We start from the raw sequence: 18093 nt of genomic DNA on the forward strand, positions 1-18093 counted from the left end.
CCAGCGACCTCCGGAGGGCGCCCACGTTGCTTATAGCCTCATCTGTGCTTTTCCGTGGGGCACACCGATTCGTAGCTCGTGAAAGATCTCCTCAAAACTGGGCAGTAAGACGCTTGCGTAATCAAAGGCGCATCACAGGAAGCCAGCGATCTGATTTTCATTTCCCGATTCCCTGCGTCAGAATAAGTCCCCCAAAACAAAATCTTACAGAGAGCATTGACGCTGGATCCAGGCTTGCGGCTCTCACAAGCCCGACATTCATGGAGGGGGGTGGGGTGGGGGGAGAGAGGCAAGAGAACATAATGCACCAAGCTGGCGAAGCTGATGCGCCGGGTTGCCTCGGTCGTCTGCCTCCGTCCTTTCCCAGGGAATCCGGCGGAGCAGCAGCAGCCCCGCGCACCGCAACGCGCAACCTGGAAAGGTCACGGATCCGGCGCCCTCGAGCGCCCACCCACGCCGCCTCCCGACTGCCCTTCCTCCGAGGAGCGAGCCACCCACCCAGCCAGCCTTGCCCGCTCTCCCAGGACCTAAAAATAAAAACAACGTGAAATCTGCGGGAATTATACGGATAATCTACTTGCCCGCTTGCTGCAGTGAACGGGCTCCCACCCCGCGCTAGAGTGCAAAAAAAAAGAAGAAGGAAAAAAGAAGTAGCCGTTGCCAGACCTAACAAAGAAAGATCTCTCTTCTCTCTCCTGCTAGAATTTCGCTTTGATGGTATCTCGAGGTTCCCAGGGAGGAACGAGGGTTGAGGAAGGAGAGAGGAGGGGGGCGGCCAAGGAAGCGATTCCGCCGTTCGCCCACTCCTTCCTCCCGAGGAGAAGAAAACGGGGTTGCCCGGGGGGGGGCGAGAGAGAGAGAGGAGGGGTGACATTAGGAAGAAGCAGGTTGCTTACAGCCAACTGCTTTCCAAGCAGTGGCCAACCGGACTGGAGCCGCATCCCAAGCTTCATAAGGGGTCCCCCCTTGCAAAGAAATCAGCCCCCCCCGCAATTGTTAGACGGCCCCAAAAAACTTATTAGCCCCTTTGCAAGGAAAGACCTTTCCTTCCCTCCAGTCCCCGCTCCTCCCCCCCCGCCCCCGTCCAGCGCCTCTTTGCAGCAGCACCCAATTAATTTCCTTCTCTCCCCCCCCCCGCTCCATCCTTTCCCCTTACCTGGCTCAGCAGCGGATCCAGGCGATGCCTGCGCTCCCCCAGCCGCCCGGGAAGAGGACGGAGCCGCCGGTCGTAGCTGAGCGAGAGAGCAAGACCGCCCCCCCCTCTTTCTCCTGCTCCTCCTCCTTCGCCGCTCGCTCACCCCGCGCTCAGGAGCCAGCCAAACCCTCCTCCTCCCACCTTGGGCAACAGTTGGCAGTTGGCGCGGAAGCCACGCCCCCCCGCAGGCTGTTGCTAAGCGCCCCGGCCGCCTCATTGTATCCTTTCGGGGACATCAAAATGGGGAGGGGCTTCGAAAATTCTAAAAGGGAAAGTGGGCGGCGCCAAGAGTTTTTAGAGGTAGCCGCTAGCTAGCTTCCATCAGGGGTCTGTGGCGCGCAAGCAATGGGGATGATGCGGGCTGTGGTTGGGAATGCGTGGCTCGCTGCAAAGAGCAAGAAACTACGCCCGACACGAAAACTTGCGTTTCGTGGGGGGGGGGTGAAGTTCCCGTATTCCAGCATACTAGTCCGGCCAGCCTCAGCGGAACATGCCTCTGAGCAAATGGGTTTAGGGTCGCGCTTGTTACCATCCTTTCGGTTTGTGTTGCAGGTACACACGCGCAGAGAGAGAGAGAGAGAGCGCTAAGAGTTTGCAACTTAAGGGTTGGCCTTCACCCAGCTGTTATTAACGTCTGAAACCACCTGGCCGGGGTGCCAACTTGAATAAGTCCCACCCGCATAACTGAGCACATGACATGGTGCACAAGCACCCTTTGAATGGCAGTGCCATTCAACTTTGTAAGCCCTGGCCCCCTCAAATATTTTATTGGGGGGAGGGGAGGGAGAAAGACCCCTTGGTACTTTGAGCCCACCCAGGGGGGGCTGTGGGCAGGATTCCTGCATTGCTGGGGGTTGGACTAGATGACCCTCAGGGTCCCTTCCAACTCTACAATTTATATACTGTATGTGTGTGTGCACGCATGTATGTTTGTTGTGAACCTGAGGGTTTGCATGCAGAAGCTAGCTCCTAGGTGCAATGGCAGCATTTCCAAGTAGGACCGGGACAGCCCCCAATTCCTCAAGAGCTGCTGCCAGTCAGTGTAAATCAGGCATCCCCAAACTGCGGCCCTCCAGATGTTTTGGCCTACAATTCCCATGATCCCTAGCTAACAGGACCAGTGGTCGGGGAGGATGGGAATTGTAGTCCAAAACAGCTGGAGGGCTGAAGTTTGGGGATGCCTGGTGTAAATAGACAGTGTTGAAACAGATGGGCCAATGGTCTGATTTGGTATAAAGCTGTCCCCCATCCCCCCCCCATCCCCAAATGCCATGCCTGTACTGGAGAGAGTAAGATTAAAACAAAAATAAAATGCTTCGTGAGACAGGGAAATCAATATTCTATTTCTCTTATTGCTACAATATTCTCTGCAGGATACAGAGAAAAGTATATACCGTAACCCCCGGAGAAGTATTTACTGTAGTATGAATCAGCAGATAGCATAATTAAAGTTACTTAAGGATATGAAGGAAGAAATTCCAGCTGTGATTCCATGCACACTTACTTTAAAAGAAGTGCCTCACGCACCCCTAAAAAAAATCCCCAATGCCACTTTTTCCAATGACAAATTTAGGATGGATGAACTTTGAAGTCCAGATACTTTGCCCATCTATAGATGGATGTAGTGGAATGCAACCCTAGGCAGAGAAAACACTCCAGTAGCCTCCTGTACTGCAATAAGGAATCCAGATTCTGCATGCAGAGCATTATGGCCATGTAAGCAATGAGCATGCACATTTTCCTATGCAGGCATAATAGTAAGACTTCTAACTTCCTTTTCAAGGTCCCCCCTTTCTGGTGTCTGGAACGGTGGACTAGTAAGACACCATATTAAAAAAAGGAGGTTTGTAGAGATATATCATGCTATGTGCAGCAGTCTCCGTGTATTTCTCAGTGCAGATGTAACATTCCTTGCTGCATTCTCAATGCAGATGTAACATTCCTTTAGAAACTGAATTTTCAGGTTTCCACCTGAAAACAACTCTGCCATGGCTTTTCATGGATAGGCATTCTCCACTCCCTAAGGCAGAGTTTCATGTTGGTGGCACACTTTTTGGATGCGCATCATTTTGCGACGCAGTGATTCAGTTTTACTAGCAAATCGGAGCTTAAAATAATCCCTTTCCAGCCCTGGGAGGAGCGTGGGGAAAGTTTGTGGGACACACCTATACACTGTAGCCAACACACTAACGTGTCGTGACGCACAGTTTGGAAAGCTCTGCTCTAAGGACCTGTATCCTAGCTGCCGTTTCCTTCTCAAATTTGGCCTCTGCATTACCCACGCCTCTAGGGAATGAGCCCCATCTGCATTCTCGATCCTGCGATAAGGCAGGAAAACCTGCACTAACTTCTCTTATTAATGATGGAGGTTAGCGTTTTTCAATAAAAAATGAAATAGTAGTATGCCAAAACAATAACATAACTAGAAACTGTTTCTCATGCATGTTTCACGGCTACCTGACATTTTCCTTCTCCCTCCCTCCACACACGGAAAATTCAGATACATCAAGTGTGCATGAAACAGGCATAACCATCAGGAATTTTGCCAAGAATGAATTGCTGGGAGCCTTGAAAATTATGGCTGTTCCGTGAAAAGCATGCCAAAGCAAAAAGAAAGAATCTGGGATCTTTTGCTTTAGTATAAATCTTAACTGATGGGTCATTTTTTCTATTACTGCTCCAAAGAGATGGGTATCACAGACCATGAATAAGATCTTGGGATGATTGCCAGGAGTGAGCTATAGTCAGTCTTGCTGCTAAAGTCATGCATATACAGTCGTACCTTGGAAGTCAAACAGAATCCGTTCCAGAAGTCCGTTAAACTTCCAAAACCATTAGGTAAAAAGCTTCTGGGAAATGATTTACAATGAATTGAAGAAAGTATTGAAAAATACATTTTTGAAAAAAACAGAAGCTTTTTTACTAGGAATAATAGGGGAAGAAATCCCCAGAAAAGATGTTACTTTTTTATGTATGCTACCACGGCAGCAAGGATCTTAATTGCGAAACACTGGAAGAAAACCGAATTATCAATTATAGAATATTGGCAAATGAAGATGATGGACTTTATGGAACTCGCGGAACTGACAGGAAGACTCCGAGACCAAGCTGAGGAGACGGTGGAAGAAGACTGGAAGAAGTTTAAAGTATATCTAGGGAAATATTTTGGCGTATAAGAATCTGAATATCTATGGGAAACTTTCTTCTTGTTAAGGCATTAGGGAGGAAAGAAAGAGAGAGGAAAATTAGATAAATGATTTTAATATAATTGATTGAGGTAAAGAAGATGGGATAGCTATGGTAAATATTTAAAGTAATGAATAAGAACTGCTAAAGTCGATTTGAAAAGGAAATCAGTTAGGAGGGACCCGGGGAAGTCCCAGAAACAATGGTTGGAAGGGTAAAAGAAAGTTAAAAGGAAGATTTAGGTATTGAAATGGTGTGTATTGTTTTATTGTATTTTTTATTTTATTTGTATTTTATTTTAGTTTCTTGTTAAATATTTGTTGTTTGCACTTTTGCATAAGTGCGTTATGTCTCTATATGTATAAATTAATAAAAATATTTTTTAAAAAAATAAACTTCCAAAACCATAGCGCGGCTTATGATTGGCTGCAGGAAGCTCCTGCTGCCAATCGGAAGCCGCAGATTCCCCGTCGGACGTTTGGCTTCCACAAGAACATTCAAAAACCGGAACAATCCCTTCTAGGTTTCGATCGTTCAGAACCGATTTGCTCAGGAGCCAAAGCATTCAATATCCAAGGTATGACTGTACACAGTTCCTTTAACAGAATGTTTTCATTTCCTTCCTCAAAAATATTCAAGTAATGCTAACTGTGAACTTAGTGACACTTGTTCATTAAGGGTAAGAACCATCTCTGCATGTATCATCTTCCAATACCAGCACAAATGTTTATATTTGCACCACAAATGAAAATAAGTGCATATGTTTGCCACACCCTCTCCAATAAGTCATAGTGGAAAACATCTGAGACAGCTGTAAAGGTTTACAATACCACCTGTGAATTAACTTCAACGAATTCTCCCTAATGTAAACTGAGACTGATCAAAAGAGTCACACACCCCATATATTTTATTCTAATCTTTGGTTTGAATTTCACTCCCCAAACCTATATTGCTTGAAGGCTTGCTACGGAATTCAGAGTTACTCCTAGCATCTTACAGAAAGAAAGAAAGGTATCAACCCAAACACTTTGCTGTCATATTATAGTGCTTCTGCTTTCAGAAATTGCTTACAATAACTTCCTTTTTTGGTAACATCTTGAAAACTGGCATGTTGTTGTGCAAACCAGTATTTCGTTATTGTACAAATATATACTAGCAAACAAAAGGGAGGGGAGAGAATAAGTAAGTGGGACTATTGGGGAAAGTATTGGGGAAAGTATCCAATTTTTACACAAGGATTTCCCTGAATGTGGCTCAGTCAAACAAACTGAGTCACAAATGGGTTCAAATTATAAAAAGAAAAAGAAAAAAAGGCAGAGGTAGCTGTAGGCTTCACTGTAGTCTGAAAAATCAAAAGAACACAGAATGTCAGGCTATAGCTGTCAGATATCTTAAATAAGTTTTACATCCTCTTTATGCAGAAATGGTCATTCTTTAATGAGGAATAAGTTAGTCAACCATTAAAACGAACCAACCTGTGGCATATGCATTATGAAGTTATCACAATAGAAAAGTGTGGTTTGAATATTTGCTGCTCTTAAAAGGCAGAAAAAAGTGTGTGTGAATCTATATTGGAAAGGTATACATAAACATAGGAAGCAGATGACTGGTTAATATAGTCACATGGCCACAACAATGGCTGCATTTTAATGTTATAAGCCATAGTTTATCATGACAGGAGCAATTCTAGCCTCCCCCTGGGTTCCCATTTATCGTGCAGCTATGGAAGCTTTCATTTCCATTTTTTGATTAGCTACTGTTTGTTGTTTCATCTGAACCCAACAAACTTTGGTTAACCTAAACCAGGGTTTCTTTGAAACAAGCAAAGTTTAAAATTTTGGTTTATGAAACTGGCTTTGTTTCCAACACACGGTACCTAAGATAAATCCCAGTTTAGTGCTGCATCTGGCCACTAACTTCTGCTTCACTGCAAAGGAAGGTTTGTATCTTCTGCTCTTTGCTGTGTTGATGGAAGGTTTGTGTGAGAGTCAGGAGCGGGAGGCGAGGGCTATTCCACCACAACAAACATCATTTATTGTGATTTTCCAAATGCAGCCCCTGTCTTTGCAACGACAAGCCTGAGAAACTAGGGCTGTTTATAAATAATGTGAGATTCCCTAGATGCTGAGAAGGCCACAGAAAGGTAATCTTGAATTTATAAGTGGTACAAATTTGCATTAAGGGTAACACATCAGGGAGTTGGGCATATGTTTAGCCTGGAAAAGAGGAGACAGAGAGGAGATAGGATAGCCATCTTCACATATCTCAAGGGCTGTTACCTGGAAGATGGAGCAACTTATTTTCTGCTGCTCTGGAGGGTAGGACCCGAACCAATGGGTTCAACATTCAAGAAAGACATCTACAGTGGTACCTCTGTTTCTGAACTTAATTTGTTCTGGAAGTCCGTTCTTAAACTGAAACCGTTCTTAAACCAAGGCGTGCTTTCCCTAATGAGGCCTCCCGCCGCCGGTGCCCTTCAACCGTTTGGCTTCTGTTCTTAGACTAAGGTAAAGTTTGCAAACCGGGACACTACTTCCGGTTTTGTGGAGTTCATAAACCGAACAGTTTGTAAACAGGGCTGTTCTTAAACCGAGGTACCACTGTACACTGGACCAGAGGAGTCTGACAGAGATGGTTTTAAGGCAGTGTCCTGAAATGGACACTGAGCAGAGAGGGTGCCCAGTAAGCATTTGCCTGGTTATGGGCTGGAGGGGTGAGGATCCTAGAGTCCTTCCTCTGTCTCATTCCCAATGCCTAGTTAGCACTTGCCTAGGTTTAGGAAGGAGTTAGGAGGGCTCTACGATCCCGCTGGAGCCCTTGCACCTCCTTCCCAAAGCCTGGCATGGCTCAAGGACTGTCTCCCATATTGTGGAAAGGAAACTAGTACAATAGTCATTGTTATGTACTGAGCTGAATCATAGAACAATAAGATCCAGAATCAGCAGTCTGATTGGTCCGCAGGAGCCACCCAATCCAACTCCAGGTGGAAGTGAATCCGCAACCTGATTGGCCTGCAGGAGCAGCCAATCAGGCGGCTGACAGAAGTGAATCCGCAACCTGATTGGCCTGCAGGAGCAGCCAATCAGGCTGCTGGCAGAAGTCAAGCCACAAACTGATTGGCCCACAGGTGTAGCCCTGAAGTAGCCAATCACGCAAAGCCCATTGTGTAAATAATGGATATAAGCAGATGGTTTTGGGAAAAGGGCATTCTTCTCTTCTTCTCCTTGATGACTATGAGCTGAATAAAGAGCATGAAATTCACTCTTGACTCAGAGTATATTTCAGTCATTTTTATACAACCAAAACTACCTGGAAAAATTCAATCTTAAAGCAAACATTTTATGTAGACTTTGTTCAAAAACCCTACCTCTGGATCACAGCCAACACTGCTGTTCCACTAACACAGCAGACTGTTGCAATGCAACTTCTCCTTCTGGTCCCTATGTACCCCCAAAATCTGCTTCAAAGAGTTGGGGTACAGATTTTGAGGGCATGCAAGGAGAGGAAAGGCAAGTCCTGTTGGGAGAGCAGAACTCTGTGCATGCAGTGTAGGAAACAGGCATCTGAGTTTAACACCTCTGCATTGGGAATTGCCAATGCATTTATTTTTTGCATAATGTCTTCATTTGAGTGAAAGTGGTGTCCTTCTGCATTTGCGTCAATGTGAAAAATCAGATTTTCATACAGTTAATTAATATGAAGTAGTAAAACACAAAGCTTTACTGAAAGCCAAGGGGGAATACATCTGACAGTACTCGTAGCTTATTTAAATCCATATTCCATTTCACTGTATCTGAAGAAGTGTGCATGCACACGAAAGCTCATACCAAAATAAAAACTTAGTTGGTCTTTAAGGTGCTACTGAAAGAATTTTTTTATTTTAAATCCATATAACACTCTACAGACAGGGCTTGATCCGTTGAAGAAACACAGTTTGTAGTAACTTTGGTAAATTTCCATCAACAAGATGCCAATTATTATTATTATTATTTAATTATTGACTTGCAATGAATCATCCAACCCTGGGTTACTAATGGCACACTTGGTTTGTGTATTAAACATTAGTATATGGCACCTGGGCACCCATAGCTAAAAAAACATGCTTTCAGTAAAGCTATTATTAAACATTGATTGCCAGTATATTTGGTAACCTAGCGCAAGTTGGAATTCCATTAAATGCATAAACTGTCGGGTCTCAAAATAATGCAGGGTGATCAAGAGTAACTGGAGACATTTCACACTGAAATCTACAGGGTAATTATGAAAAATGTGTCTGACGGGTTCTTTTTATTTATCACACACTCATTTTTATAAAAGACATTTGCTGAGCAATGATTGCTTTCTTATCTAGCCTTTAAGACAAAACCATTTTTAAGGCGTTTTAGGTGTGCTTTGAAATCTGTTGCATATGACAGTCTACTGTTGTGTCCAATCAACGTGAAAAAGGAACAGATTCATAGAAATACTAAAACACAGAATTGTAGAGTTAGAAGGGCCCCCAAGGGTCATCTAGTCCAACCCCCCTGCAATGCAGGAATCTCAACTAAAGCATCCTTGACAAACAGCCATCCAGGTTCTGCTTTAAAACTTCCAAGGAAGGAGAGTCCAGAACTGCTGGACAGCTCTTACTGTCAGAAGTTCTTCCTGAAGTTAACTTCCCATTAAATTCTACTCAATATTGCGCCAGAGCAGGTTCAAATGTTTAGTTAGCAGAGTTAAAAACATAAACACGTTGCAGGATTCCCCCCAAAATAAGAGCAGAGGCAATTGTATTTCATCCAGCAGAGCTTTACTGCTACTGAAGGCAAATGAGCATAATGGTCACAAATCCAATACATTCAGGACTGGCACTGTCCATAAGAAATCCAGTTGCAGCAGACTTAACTGAAACTTACAATAACTTATAATAAGACTAAACACTATATTCAGAACACCACACCAGAAGGAAGAGAGATAGAAAGAGAAAGAGTGAAACCCAGGCTCCTTCTGGCCTATTATTATAGTCAGCATGACCTTGAAGAAGAGATCACAGAACCATTTTAAGCCAGCTATACTCAGCTTCTCTGAAGGAATAACCCAAACATCATAAACCTTCCGCTTGTTTCTTTCACACACAGAAGCTTCCAAAACCTTCTTGAATTCATTAGAATAGGAAATATCTCGACACATCAAATCAATCCTTTCTGCACTAAGAAATGCAAACTGACACAACAAAGGTAAAAGATCTTCCACATAATATTTTATTTCATCTTTATACTTGAAACCACATTTTAAATTTCTGGATTTATTTATTTATATATTCAGATTTCACTCAAAAAAACCCCGAAAATATATGCTATCTCTTGTACCAGCATCACTGAATTGTGGCTCCCTCATAAATACGTCATTGTGGGTTAAAAAAAAATTAATCGTTGGTATGCGTGGATCTGATTCATCAAACTTCTGTAGTGGCTTCTTGGTTGAATTAAGATTTTCAAAGCCCCCTTTCCCCCTAAAATCCACACAGAAGCAATAAATTATTCTTCCAAAGCAAACCAGGCCTTTAGTTCCAGGCTACATAAGTTATCAGCCAGAAACAAGAGCTGCAATGTGAGGAACAGATACTAATTAACAATAGAGATAATGTAGAATCCGAAGCCACAGTGATCTGATGAAATAATATGGAAACTTGTTTATGCCTCAAAGCTCTTTAACCAACTTCTTTATGATGGGGTTTCTCGGATTACTTAGCACTGATATGTATGAAGCAATGATATATAATATAATAATATGAGATGATATGAAATAGTTGTTTTTTCATAAGAAGCAGCTGCATTCATTAAAAGGAACTTTCCTTCAAATTCTGCCACAGAAGTGTGTTCCTTGGTATGCAAGTTTATTTTGCTGTGTGAGCAACCTAGAGGATTGATTTTATTATTGTTGTTGTTGAAGGCAAAGGTGGAAGTTCACACCCACTTAGAATTATAAACTAAGTAGTGTTGGAAGGGGCCATAGCTGCCAAGTACCCGGCGGAGCAACTTGCGGTGTCGCTTTGCCCATCTATGGGCACTGAAAATGCCATGTCCAGAAGTGCGTAGATGCAACTTCCGGTGTCGGCGCCAGCCATTTTCGGTGCCCATAGATGGGCAAAGCGACACCGCAAGTTGCGTCTACGCACTTCCGGACATGCATAGATGCGACTTCCGGCGCCGGCCATTTTCTGGTGCCCATAGATGGGCAAAGCAGCACCAGAAAAATAGCCGCCGACAGGAACCAAAATAAGGGAAATTAACAGGAGAGGAGCTGGAACGGGAGACCTCCAGGAAATGGTAAGTAAAAACGGGGGTTTCCCGGGAAATACGGGGTACTTGGCAGCTATGGAAGGGACCCCAAGGGTCCTCCAGTCCAACCCGCTGCAGTGCAGGAATTTCAGCTAAAGCATCCCTGACAGATGGCCATCCAACCTTTGTTCAAAAACCTCAAATGAAGGAGAGTCCACCACCTTCCATTCCACTGTTGAACACCTCCTACTGTCAGAAAGCTCTTCCTAATGTTTAGTCAGAATCTCCTTACTGGTAGTTTGAATCCAGTGGTTCAGGCAAACCATTGGTTTGGTACCAGCATTTAAAATTAGGAGTAAGATGTAGAAAGGGCCAAGGATGTGAAAAGCTCATAAAGATGATAGTATTTTTTTAGCAAAGACCAAATGGCAATTTGGAGCAATGGCAAATAAGAATAAGAATAAGAATGATGGTGGTGATGATGATGATGATAATTTACCGTATACCCTGCCCATCTGGCTGGCTTACCCAGCCACTCTGGGTGGCTCCCAACAGAATATTAAAAAGACAATAAAACATCAAACATTAAAAACTTCCCTAAACAGGGCTGCCTTCAGATGTCTTCTAAAAGTCAGATAGTTGTTTATTTCCTTGACATCTGATGGGAGGGCGTTCCACAGGGCGGGTGCCACTACCGAGAAGGCCCTCTGCCTGGTTCCCTGTAACCTCACTTCTTGCAGGGAGGGAACCACCAAAAGGCCCTTGGAGCTGGATCTCCGTGTCCAGGCAGAATGATGGGGGTGGAGACGCTCCTTCAGGTATACAGGGCCAAGGCCGTTTAGGGCTTTAAAGGTCAACATCAACACTTCGAATTGTGCTTGGAAATGTACTGGGAGCCAATGTAGGTTTTCCAGGACCGGTGTTATGTGGTCTTGGTGGCCGCTCCCAGTCACCAGTCTAGCTGCTGCATTCTGGATTAATTGTAGTTTCCGGGTCACCTTCAAAGGTAGCCCCATGTAGAGCGCGTTGCAGCAGTCCAAGCGGGAGATAACTAGAGCATGCACCACTCAGGTGAGGCAGTCCATGGGCAGGTAGGGTCTCAGCCTGCGTACCAGATGGAGCTGGAAGACAGCTGCCCTGGACACAGAATTGACCTGCGCTTCCATGGACAGCTGTGAATCCAAAATGACTGCACACCTGGTCCTTCAGGGGCACAGTTACCCCATTCAGGACCAGGGAGTCCTCCATACCCACCCGCCCCGTCACCCCAAAACAGTACTTCTGTCTTATCAGGATTCAACCTCAATCTGTTAGCTGCCATCCATCCTCCAGCCGACTCCAGACACTCACACAGGACATCCACTGCCTTCACTTGGAGTTAAAGGGTGGGTTTTTCCTGAGAAAGAAGCCAGGCAAGAAGGAAACTGCCCGTGCTATCTAGGCACAGGGCAAGCAGAATTGTGGTTGAGCCCCAACAGCTGCTGATGCATCATAGTGGCAAACAAGTGTGCACTGTGTGAGCCACAGATCTCTAGTTTCAAGTCTCCTGTGCAATTGATGGAAATCATGGAAATGACTGGAGACACCATGGCCCTCAAGACAGTCACTGAGCACAGGACATCTGGTCCATCCTTCTGTCAGGTTGTGGGGCCTGACAGAGTCACGCAGGGTTCATGCGGGCCACAGGGAAGAGAATAGAGCATGGCTATTGTTGAATCCTATGGTCCTATTGTTTGTAGGAGGAAGGGGGTCATTAGGGAGACAAGCTGCTATAGTGCAGCTTTCAAGCGGGACAATGGTGTGTTTGTTTTTTAACAGGAGATGTCATTGGAGTGAAACAAGGACCACCTCCTTGAAGCAACTCCAAGGCCTACAGTACAAACCCTTTTATGAGATGGATCCGTACAACTTGACGCAGTAAGGGCAGACTTTTGAAAATCTCTTTTGAATGCACAGAGTTGATTTCTGTGGAGACAGTTCAGTCATCTCCCTTCCGCAGTGTTAAATCAGTGTGGTGGGTGTGGTTAAAGCACTGGGTGAATTCATCTCCACACCTCCTTGTTTAACAATGTGATTTGATAAGCAGTGTGTGCGGAGGTAATGATTTTGCTGCGTTTACACAAGCCACTAGCCCAAGTCAAAAACAAACCTCAAACACTTTAAGGTCAAGTCTCTTCTTCTTACTTAGCTCCCCTACTTCCTCTCCCACAACTTCTGCTTTGTGTGGCATCTCACCTGAGGAAGAGTTCTGCAGAACTCAGAAGCTTGTGTGCCACTTTGAAACAGTTCTGAAGATGGCTTTGTAAAAATATGACACCCCGATTCTGTGCTGAAACGTTATCATAGAGTCATTATCAAAGAGACTAAACGTTATCATAGAGACTATTTTTTTTTAAAATATATTTTATTAATTTTCCAATTAAAACCAATTATATCACATTCATTATTTCAAATTATACACATATATATATCAATCAAACCGAATGTTATGCCAAATCGTCTAAAGAATTTTTTATTTGGGTTCCCATGCTTCAAGAAATTGGGGATTCCTCGCAACCGTCCACTGCCGTCTTTTTTCTAAAGTTCAAATCGTCCTCCAAGTTCATAATAATCCAGATCTTCCCCTTACAGTCACATAGATGTTTTCCACTTTCAACCGATTGTTTCCCAGCTGCTGAGATAAATATCAAACGAGGTTTCACAAATGTTCTTTCTCCTGTGTGAGTTAATCAGTCCAGCCTCCCCATAAATCTTCTTAGTCTGTAGCTCCCTGTTGCGTCGAAGCAGCGCCATCTTAAAAAGCTCAAATCACTTTCGTTTTCTCTCATAGCCATGAAGATTAACGATCTTTATAAAATTTACAGCTTTTCCAGGCAGAAGACCCAAACATCAAACCATAAACTCTTGGTAAATTAATGGATCTCCTTGCCCTATAGCTGAACTTAGCTTCAGGTCGCTGCTCCAATTCAAAGTGCGTCACAGCTCATAAATCCTCCGAACGCGTCCAGGACTCCTTCCGTCCGACTAGGGGGGGGGGCTTTTCTCATCGGCAACTCCACATCTTTAAAAAATATTCTCAGTAACAACAGTTTATAAAGTTCAACTCACACAGTCTTTTGCTTCTCTTTCACTCCAAACAAGCCAGGACATCGCGTCTGGGAAGGTACGAAGTAACTCATATGAAGAAAAATAAAACTCCATTCCCTTATCGCTCCGTCCCCATCAATCCTTCTTCCAGATGATATACAGCCTTTAACTCCTCTCCCTCAGCAGCATAGATTTCTCAGCAGTAAACAGCGCTTCTTCCCCTCCTTCTGAAGTATGTCCATAGATTTAAGCCTAATTATCTTCTTTAACCATGGAAATCCCCGCCATGCAGATTAGCGTCCGGGAGTCCTGGCCCTCGTAAGTGCTTTTCAGCCCAAGCTCCCCCCACTCCATAAACAGTCGGAGTGGGTCTGGGGGCATCGCGGGCCAGCGGCCCCTCTCCGTAACCCCCGGAGAGGGTAGGGGGTTGCCATTTACTCCCCTAGCAACCGCCAAATTCCTTACGAAGGTCAGAGGGATGGAAAACAGGTCCGCCATTCCTGCCGGCGGAAACCGGAACCCAAACGTTATCATAGAGACTAAATGACCATGAGGGTCATTTAGTCCAACCACCTGCAATGCAGGAATATTTTGCCCAAACATGGGGCTGGAACCCCCGACCTTGAGGTTGAGAGTTTCCTGCTCTACTGACTGAGCTAATTGAGTCATGACTCGATTATGTGGCTGCTTTGGCTGCTGCAGCAGAGGAAGACGGTTGTTGTGCAATGGTTCTTCCTGCTCCTTTGCAAAGAAGGAGGCCTGGCCATTTCTGCTCTTCTTTGCAAAGAAGACCTACATCTACGCTGCTGTTTCCCATTTCATAGTATTAAAGGAGTTAAATGGGTATCTCTCTCACACACCAATTTAACAATATTAAAAATATTATAATACATGTAAAAAATTTTTTTATCATAAATGCATAATTAAGATTATGAAGCAGTTGGTTTTCAAGTTTATGAAGCAGTTGGCAACTCTGCAGAACTGCCAGGCGGATGCACGTCGGGAATGCTCCCACCAAGCCTACAGCAAGAATCCATCCTTTCCTACCCACTGTTACATCTGAAAACTAACAAATAATGGTGATGTTCTGACAGTATTAGTAAACCTCCCTAAAATGAATCATAGAGTTGGAAGAGACCACAAGGGCCATCCAGTCCAACCCCCTGCCGAGCAGGAAACACCATCAAAGCATTCTTGACATATGCCTGTCAAGCCTCTGCTTAAAGACCTCCAAAGAAGGAGACTCCACCACACTCCTTGGTAGCAAATTCCACTGCCGAACAGCTCTTACTGTCAGGAAGTTCATTTATTTGTCTAAATGGATATATCCCTCCTTAACATATAAGCCACGATGCAAATCAAGTTTGGCAGGATCTAGAATAAGTGCTACAATGTATTGAAGAAACTTTCCCAACATCTGAGATTCTGCTATGTGGGGATTTCAATGGGAGAATTGGGTGGGGGGAGGGGGCAATGACAAAATGAATAAAGGTATTGCCCTGGATGAGGACAATATTAACATCTCAAATAGATCCTTGCAAGATAAGATTATAAACAAATAGGGTCTAAAGCTATATTCCCTCGCATACCCACTGTTATCCTGCCACAAAGAGAACTTTTTTGTAATGTACTCCTATTGTACTCCTTGCACTGGCGTGCTTTCAAACTGCTAGGTTGGCAGGAGGTGGGACAGAGCAATGGGAGCTCACTCCGTCACGGGGATTCAAACCGCTGACCTTCCAGTCAGCAAACCCAAGAGGCTCAGTGGTTTAGACCACAGCACCACCTGCGTCCCATGGTGAAGATAATACTACCTCAAGGACCACCTCTCCCCATATAAACCGACCCGGACTCTGCAGTCATCCTCTGACACCCTTCTTCATGTGCCTCCTCCACAAGAGGTCTGGAGGCTGGCAGCATGAGAACGGGCCTTTTCTGCAGCAGCTCCCCCACTTGTGGAATGTTCTCCCCAGGGAGGTTCGCCTGGTGCCTTCATTGAACATCTTTAGGCGCCAGGCCAAAACGTTCCTCTTCAACTAGGCCTTTGGCTGATTGAGGTACTACAGCCTTTAAAATTGCATTTGTTTTTGTGTGTGCTTTTATCCTGTATTTTTATTTTGTGAACCGCCCTGAGATCTGCAGATGAAGAGTGGTATATACATTTAATTAATAGGTAAAAAGGTAAAAGGTAAAGGACCCCTGGATGGTTAAGTCCAGTCAAAGTGACTATGAGGTTGCGACGCTCATCTCGCTTTCAGGCCAAGGGAGCTGGTGTTTGTCAGCAGCCAGCTTTCCGGGTCATGTGGCCAGGCCAGCAGGACTAAAGCACTTCTGGTGCAACAGGTTACCATGACGGAACCTGGAGGGCACAGAAATGCCATTTACCTTCCTGCCGCAGTGGTACCTATTTATCTACTTGCACTGGCATGCTTCAAACTGCTAGGTTGGCAGGAGCTGGGACAGAGCAACGGGAACTCACTCGGTCGCAGGGATTTGAACGGTGAACCTTCCAATAAGCAAACCCAAGAGGCTCAGTGGTTTAGACCACAGCGCCACCCACGTGGTCCTTGGACCAGACCTTATGACTTACTGTGATAGCATCAGTCAAGCCAGGGTTCGGTGTACTTATCAGCCCAATTGAAACAGTCAACTCTGCAATCAGTTTTGCGGCACCCCTGAAGGGCAACTATATAAAGATTTTTTTAAACTCATCAGTTTTAAAGATAAAAACCCACATCAATACTATGGGCTTCATTTAAGAGTTTTTGTTTTTTGTTTTGCAAACAACAGTTCTTGCCAATGTTAGCAATTGAGATGTACCACATATTTATTAACTCATTTCTGGCACTGAGTATTTTCACACAAGATCATGTATGCACTGAACCAATAGGACGGACAAACTTTTAAGACCTAAAAACAAGTATATTAAATATACTGGCTCTCCCACCTCTCCAATCTTTCAAAGTTTGCTTGATGGCCCTTGAGTTGCTTCCAACTTTATAATTCTATGATTTTTTTTAAAAAAGTCCTGCAATTCAAAAAGCTTTTGCATGGCTTTTATTGGTTTTGTTTTTAGTAGTGCTCTAAAAGCTTCCATGGATCAAAAGCAGACGCATCGTCTTAGGCTAGACAAACATCACCCTGGGGAATCCTTGGGACTCATCTCCTGAAAGCATGGGATCTCTCATTTGTCAGTTTTAATAAAAAGCTACCAAAAAAATAAGCGTGTGCCATGTGCTCTCAATAAAGGCGAGACCAGATCAATCAATGGCGAACACAATCTGCTCAGTTTGCCACCCGCAGCAAAAATCTATGTAACACATGACCTCACTCGAGGGCTCCCTTCTCCATGTCGCTTTTCACGACACAATGAAGCCACTATGCTCAAAGCTGCATCTTGTACATCTGGCCACTTCACAGTCACATGTTTTTCTCCATCCAGAATAAGGCTGGAAAATATTGTATTTACTTAAGACTTAAAGCCCCCACTGAAATCAGCGGGAGTTACTTTTGAAGAAACGTGCAGAGCATCGGACTGCGCAAGCAAATCCACACGACTAAGTTTACTACAGGGCTGCAAACTGGTGGTTTCTGCCTAGATGCCATGCTTCAAAAAAGCAGTGCCAGCCCAGTGCATTTTGCTGGCAGATGCCCCCCCCCCAGCAAATTAGGACCAACACTTTACAATCCTTACTGCTGCACCAGACAATGATTCCCTTCGCTCTCTATGCTACTCCAAGCTATGGTGTTACTGGAAACAGGTTGCCAGAATCACCTTCTGCTCCTCTCTGCTTCCATTTGCTTAAAGAGGTTGAGAAGTGATGAGGTTGAGAAAGGGATTCAGTTATTTACAAGCAGGCTTGCCATATTTCAACAAGTTAAAAGCCAGGACACCCCAAAAGTTGAGCTCTTTATAGGAAAAACCCAAAGTTGTGGAGCTTTATTTCAGACAACCACCAAAGTTGTGGAGCATTTTTAAACAAAAACGCCCCAAAAAATGCCTTCTGGAAACCTCTCCCCCCCCCCGGACATCACTTCCACCTTTAAAATCCTGGTAGAGTTTGGGGAAATCCAGACCTACGACAGCCCTATTTACAAGGATGTCAGAAAACAATTGGTACAATTGTTCAATTTAAACAAATTAGGAAGGAGGTCTTGGGCTGCGCAAACACATTTAATCCTAGAATCAATGGTGATGGAGTACTTTTTTTCTTCATAGTCCACACACAATCTATATCTAGTGCATATTTTTGCCCTTGAAAGGGCGCTCCTTGAGAAAATGTTTCATTGCAAAAATAAAATCTCATTGCTGATTATTTCTGCATTATCCCATGGTGTGTCCAGACATGGGCAGCCCTGGCAATT

The 18093-nt window shown here is 44.4% G+C and overlaps 1 protein-coding gene across 4 annotated transcripts in view; it reads right to left on the reverse strand.

Moving 5' to 3' along the window:
- The window catches only part of RAB11FIP4 (RAB11 family interacting protein 4), a 194588-nt gene that overhangs the window by 46184 nt on the left and 130311 nt on the right, over positions 1-18093 (reverse strand). Inside the window, exon 1 of one of the 4 annotated variants that reach the window (XM_035103843.2) lies at positions 1157-1313. The exons of the other annotated variants lie outside the window; for them this stretch is intronic. The gene's annotated coding sequence lies outside the window, so the exon portion shown is untranslated. Of the gene's footprint in view, positions 1-1156; positions 1314-18093 lie in introns of those variants that run through there. 4 annotated transcript variants of the gene reach the window in all.

Source organism: Zootoca vivipara, chromosome 2 (assembly GCF_963506605.1).
Source record: "Zootoca vivipara chromosome 2, rZooViv1.1, whole genome shotgun sequence".
Taxonomy (NCBI): Eukaryota; Metazoa; Chordata; class Lepidosauria; order Squamata; family Lacertidae; genus Zootoca; species Zootoca vivipara.